A 7,127-nucleotide genomic window follows, 5' to 3' on the forward strand; every position below is an offset into this window, starting at 1 on the left:
TACCTCGTACCTCTAAAACTGAGCAATTGACCGCTGAAAATTTTACACAAGATAAAACATTTATTGACAAGTTCAATTTCACAAAAAAATCCATTTCGAATTTTCGTGTAGTTACTGCGTTCTGGCTTAGCAGGGCAGAGGAGGTGCCTGCCGACCCGATCACCACAGATCAGTGGGTAAATATGATGTTTGACAGTAGTGACGAGGAGATACAAACATTTCTTCATTTAATCAAAGAAAACAACATTAATACAATTCTGGACGGCAAACAACAAAGGAACGCAACAGTATACCAAGATTTGCAAAGGCAAATGAGTGCCAAGGGATATGAAAAACCGTGGCACATCCAACGGAACAAATGGAAAAACTTAAAACAACGGTACATGGCGGAGAAGCGGCGGTTGTCGACGAGCGGTGAGAGGGGGAAAGAAAAAAGTACATTTAAGTATTTCGACCTCATGGACGAAATTCTTGGCCAAAGACCCCTGGTCTCCTCGCTCAATTCCTCGATCAACAGCTCAGGTAAGATAACGATAACGTTAGAGGACTAACTGCTGACATAAGTTAGCAACTAGCATGCTAATAACGTTAGCCTAACGTTAGTTTATCTGTTGTTGTGGTGGTCGTTGTCGTCGTCTTGTCGTTGTTGTTTTAACCATGACAAGGGATTTAAGTTCTCCGACGGATTTCCGTCCGTGTCAATTGGATAAAAATAGTGGTAACACTTTACAATAACCATAGTTTATAAATGGTAAATAGACCATTTATAAATGGTAAACAGATCGTTTACTAATGTATAATCATCATTTATAAACAGCATGTAGACCAATTATAAATGGTAAATAGATAAGTTATTAATGTTTAACCATAATTTATAATTGGCAAATAGGTAGTTTATTTATGTAAGTGAATAGTTAATTTACCATTAACAAGCAATTAAATTATGATTAATAATGTTTATTAATTATTAATGGACTATTTATTAATTGTTTATATAAGGTTTAAATGTTGGTTGTAAAACATCTATAAAGATTAAAATGTGTATCAGTGGCACTTTGTAAATGGGTAATATTTGGTTTAAACCATCTAGAAACATTACTTAGATGGTTATTGTTAAGTTGCAACATATTTTTGTAATACTTTGTAAACGATTAACAATTGGTTTATAAACCACCTATAAACATTACTTAGATGGTTATTGTAAAGTGGCGACTTATGTTCATAATTATTTAAATGATTAATACGTTGTTTGTACTGGAAATCATCAAGTGACATTTATTTGACTTCTTTTAATGGTGATAACAGAGTGATTATTTTTTGCAAAAGAATAGGGTCTGATCATCGTATTGAACACATTTATGTACAGAGTCAATAACATGCAACACTGTACCACAGGCGAAAATGGTGGGATTACAACACAACAATGACAACGTAATTTTAAATTTGATGATTACATTTGAATTGATGATACAATATTCAGGCACACTGCACTTTAAAATTAAAGGGATAGTTCACCCAAAATTCAAATTTCACTCTTTATCTACTCCCCCTCATGTGGACTAAGGGCTGGGAGAAGTTTCAGAGTCCTCTGTGCCTTCTCGGAGTTACAGCGGGGCTCCGTGCAGCACTGCATGTCCATATGACAGTAGGCTCACTTTTCTTCGTCCAAAAAGACATACCAAAAAACATCCAAATACCTCCATACTGCTCGTCTGTAATGTCCCTCTTGTATTGAAGCCCCAACATGAGAAATTGTTCCGAAAAAAATTAAATAAGTCTATATTTTAAGCTTGTTTGTAGCGGAAGCTCCCAGTATCTCAGTTCAGTGCTCTGCCTGGGTCTGTGCAAATCGCACAAGATTTGCACGGAAGGGAAGAAGAACAAGAGGGACATTACAGACGAGCACTACTGTTAGACTTTTTATTGTATTTTTACAGTAACTTACTGGCAACACTATTGCCAGTAAATTACTGTAATTACCACTTTACAGTATCTATGCTGTAATTATGTTTTACAGTAAATGAGCTTTACTGTAAATTTGTTTTGCGGTAAAACTGCTTTACTGTAAATGCTTTTTACAGTTACACAGTCTTACTGTAAGTATGCTTTACAGTATCTCTACTGTGAAAACAGTATTATACTGTATGTTGATACCGTAATGAGGTTTTACAGTAAATTAGCTTTACTGTAAGTTTGTTTTGCGTTAAAATTGCTTTACTGTAAATGATTTTTACAGTGTGAAAATTGTATTATACTGTATGTTGATACCGTAATAAGGTTTTACAGTATATTTATTATTACAGGCACAGTATTTAATGGGACACACACAGCAGTGATACAGACACTCTTTTTTAATACTTTATTGTAAAGCTTCATAGTTCTTCAATGTTGACAGGAAGTGTGTGTGTGTGTGTGTGTGTGTGTGTGTGTGTGTGTGGGTGTGGGTCATACTGAGAAAAACATGAAGCAGGTGAAAAAAAGTAAACAGCCAAACGTACCAAAATTAAAGGCATGGCTATTAAAAACAGTATGAATTTCAAATTTTGGATAAGGGAAATAAACTGAACTGAAAAACGACCAATCAAAGTAAAGGTACATTGTGTAAGTTCTCCTGTTATTTATTCACAAAAATCGATTATTTCGTTCAAAAGTATGTTTTTCATTAACCAGTAATCCCCCCATCAACAAAGTGAAGTGTTCCTTTCAGCTCTGAATGAGCCGTTCATATCATTCATATCTACATGGAGCGGGTAAGCTCGGTGCTGGCTGCCATGTGGTGTCGCCATGTTTTTACGTTCAGTGGCAGCGTGACAGTAGCCTGGCTCTCGCCAGACCCTTGTAGTTCCGCAAAGCTCCACCAGAGGCGCTACGCTCAGCTTCACACAAGGGTCTGGACTCGAGGCCAATGCAAACTTCTTCCCCGGAGCAAAAAATAATGAACCAATCAGGATCGCCGGGCGGGACTTTCTGAGGTGTGACGTAGCGCTGAAGCGACTGTTTGAGTCAAACAACAATGGCGGCTCGCAGTGAGTGGCTGAAGTAGCACGTCATTCAAGATAACGGACAAGTGGTTTATCCAATCACATACAAGATTTTTTTACAAGGCCCCGCCTTCTGAAATGAATCGCCTATGGAGCAGTCCCAGACCCTTGTGTGGAGCTCAGCGTAGCTTTGCGGAACTACAAGGGTCTGGCGAGAGCCAGGCTAGCGTGACGGTAGGAAACCACGGAAACTCAGCGGAGACTGCACCTGAATGCTGCATTCAGGAGCAGTCGGAAAAATGGCCGTCAGTAACAAACCAGATGTCATTTTAGTCACAGAAGTCCAGAGAGTAAAACGTGGGTCAGGTAAACAGTACGACATCACCGTGACAACATATTGTCACGTGTATTGTTTTGCCTCGTGCTGAGATCCACTTGTTTACATAGAGGCTTGTTTAAGCTGTTATCTGCAGTGGCTGTTGTCCATCTGCCATCTAACCGATTTCACGTGAATGCAGCATGAAAAATACGACTGAGTTGCTTGCGATCTACAACCGCACCACTAGATGGGAGTACTTCTTAGGGCCGAGATATACTTGCTGTTAAGTACGCGTACGCGAGCTGCCGCGCGTATCCTGCGTCCGTTTGATGCGTCGCCTGCGACCGAACGCACATATCGACGCGAGGTGACGCGACGCAGGATACGCGCGGCAGCTCGCGTACGCGTAGTTTACAGCAAGTATATCTCGGCCCTAACACAATGTCCCTTTAAAGATATCGATAGAACGCTAACATTCACACAAGCACATACAAATACAACAAAATATCCACTTTAAGCAGGGTGCTCAGCATCTCTTTGTCTGGCATCATACTGAAATCCACCCACCATCAAAACTGAGATATTTCGATGTGTGGGTCTCTACATTTGCCCCAAAATACAAGAATGTGAAAATTCTCAGTATGCACAGAAAAAGTGTGCACAAATTTGATTATTTACATTAAATCAATTTCATTGTCCACCATCACTGGTTTTTAGACAGTTTTTTGAGCGCAAAAAGTCATGTGTGAAGCTGTAGACTATAGTAAATTGGTAGTCAAGTTATCAAGAACATAGCCTGCAGCATATTAGATTTAAATAAGTCACTTCACTTCATCACTTTATATATGTAACAGTATGAAAATGTTATGAACAATAGACCGAACCTCCTTCTCTCTCCTCCTTCCTCCTCCTCTTCCTCCACATCCTTCTCTCTCCTGCTCCTTCCTCCGCGCTCTTCTTTCTTCTCCTCCTTTCTCTCTTCTTCCTCCACCTCCTTTGCTCTCCTCCTCCTTCCACCTCCTGCTCCTCTCTCCTTTCTTCCACCTTCCTCCTCTCTTCTTCCTTCTCCCCCTCCTTTCTCTTGTTCCTCCACCTCCTCCTCTTGTCTCCTTCTCCCTCTTCCTCCACCCTTCTCTCTCTTCTTCCTGCTCCTCCTCCTTTCTCTTCTTCCTCCACCTTCTCCTCGTGTCTTCTTCTCTCCCCACCTCCTTCCTCATCTCTTCCCATTTCTCCTCCTCATCTTGTGTTGAGCTGAAAAGAAATAAAGGGACAACAAGGTCATTAGATGGTAAGCAGTGGTAATAATATAAGTGTAGTATCAGTAAAAAAGTAGAGTTTGCAGGGTGGGTTGCTGATCAATTGCAAACGTTACCTTGTAAAAAATGATTACCCTTTAAAGTGATACTTCAGCTTTTTTGAAGTGGGGTTGTATCAGCTACAAATGCCCTTAAAGGGGAATTGTTATCAACCTGTTATCAACATCCAGGGTCTGTAGGTTGACCTACTGACTTCTGACCTGGATGATGTCATCTCCGACCGCTGCCCGGCTCATTCTGATAATAATCATTCTGCTTCGGCATTCGGGTCCATTTTTATCTCAACTAGCTGGAGCTTTAGTGAGTCCAGGTTGAGGAGAGGAAGCCTGTGGAAGCTGAACTTCATCCAGCTGCTCATTTTGTTCTGACAAGTCGGAAACACACAAAACGGACCGTAGCATGAGCATTAGCAACAAGCCGCGCCACGCAGTGCTCAGAGATGACATCATCCAGGTCAGAGGTCAGCAGGTCAACCTACAGACCCCGGATGTTGATAACAGCTAACCCCGGACTCAGAGGGGAATAGCACTTAGCCTCGTAAACCAGCCTCTCCCGGAACTGCATTTCATTTCATTCTGAGGGAGAGTCTGGCCTCATCCCCCCTGCAAGCATTTGGGGTGGGCGGGAGCTGGGCGGGAGTAGTAGCAAAGACGGTTTAATATCTTTGGTAGTAGCGTTGACAGACAACCCCATTCAGCCAATCAGCAAGTTGGTGTAGTGACGGGGCGTTACACCAGTTGGTCCCTGATTGGCCAACGTGCTGTGTCAATCACAGCGGGCGACGCTGATTGGCTCGGCCTTCTGAGGGTTTCAGTCCAAACGCTTAGAATGGGGATGAGGCCAGACTCTCCCTCAGAATGAAATTAAATGCAGTTCCGGGAGAGGCGGGTTTACGAGGCTAAATAGCACTAGCCTATCAGAACTAAATATTGGTGAAATGAAGGAGTTTCTCTGCAGATAATGTGTTATTTAGAGGCTGCATTCTGCTGCCCTGTAGACTCCATTATACGGATATACGCGCCTCTCGGCTAGAGGTAATTTCATCACAACGACTTGTAATGACACCAAAGTTATCTGGATGAGTAAATGATCGTATTTTATGCTAGAAGTAAGATTGTAAAAAAACAGCAATTAATTAAAGCAGAAGTAAGTGATATATTTGTGTTAATATAAGTCTTAAATAGTTATATCTTCCGACAGCAATCACTTACATAGAGTGTTTGGTCTGAAACACGGGTCTGTCAGTCACTCTGCTCTGCTCTGAGCCCAGGAGAAAACTTTCCTCGTATCCTACAGTTTTTATCCAATGAGGAGAGAGAACGGCATGCAGGGCTGTGTGTGCAGCCAAGGAACGCCGTGAATGTGGCGACGTAGGGACGAGGACTGTTATGGTGCGTTCAAGGAAACTCGTAATTTTCCGACCGTGAAGTGGTACCAGTTTGATCTGGTACGAGTTCACGGGTCAGAAGTTACGAGAGGCCGTTATAGTGACTTTCACAGGTAAAACAGGTCGGAAAAACACGAGTGGGTTGCCTGGAACGCTACAAAGTCGTAAGTTGTGACTTGAAGCTGTAATTTACGATTTCAAAAGCCTGCCTGGAACGCAGCATTAGCGAAAACGACCGGACCACTTACTTCTGCTTTAATCAATTAATCAGTGTATTTTTGCCACCTACGAGAAGTCTCATCTCAAAATAATATGCCAGTTCAAGCTCACTACGATAGAAAGAAAAAGTTTACATTGCAACAGCTGGTCAGATTTTTTAAATTTATCTGGAACTAACTAACTCACCCAGTACGCCTCAGTACCCCTAAGTACACTATATGCAGTAGAGATGACTCTGGTCTCCTGATCTGAGAAACACTGGTGCATCGCACTGCACCGACACACAGGCAGGCTCCGCAAGGTGCTGTGTCACTCCGCTGCACAGTTGGTTTTGTGGAAGAGGCGACGTGATAAAGCATGTCGCGGAGCCTGCCTGTGTGTCGGTGCAGTGCGATGCACCAGTGTTTCTCAGATCAGGAGACCAGAGTCATCTCTACCGCATATAGTGTACTTAGGGGCATTTGTAGCTTATACAACCCCACTTAAAAAAGCTGAACTATCACTTTGAATCACCTGCAAGGATATTTATGTTAATTTTGGCGGCCGCTGTGGACAAAAGCAGTGGTGTCTTGCCAGAATTAAGTATGTATTTCGCATGAGCTCTTGCGCATATTGAGGTAAGGACGCCTATCTGGCTCACGCATCAGTGCTCCAAACAAACAGACAAATTCCTTTGGAAAAGCCTGTAGCAGGACGGCGGAGCAGGCTGATGTTATAGCCCAGACGTTACAGAGGTGAAGTGTGTGTGAGAGGAGCAGAGAGACTCAGCTGGCTGGAGCATAAACCAACTGTCTCGCTTTCCCCCACTGGTTGTTGCAACTCGTGGCCGAGAAGGAGAACCGAGTCTCGATCAGCTGTCTGGTATTCTGGTCGCTAAAAACACAGAGGTGGGAGGGGCAAGGGCT

This window comes from Trachurus japonicus, unplaced genomic scaffold (assembly GCF_045865225.1).
Source record: "Trachurus japonicus isolate A0001 unplaced genomic scaffold, Traja_1.0 AP030150.1".
NCBI classification, from domain to species: domain Eukaryota; kingdom Metazoa; phylum Chordata; class Actinopteri; order Carangiformes; family Carangidae; genus Trachurus; species Trachurus japonicus.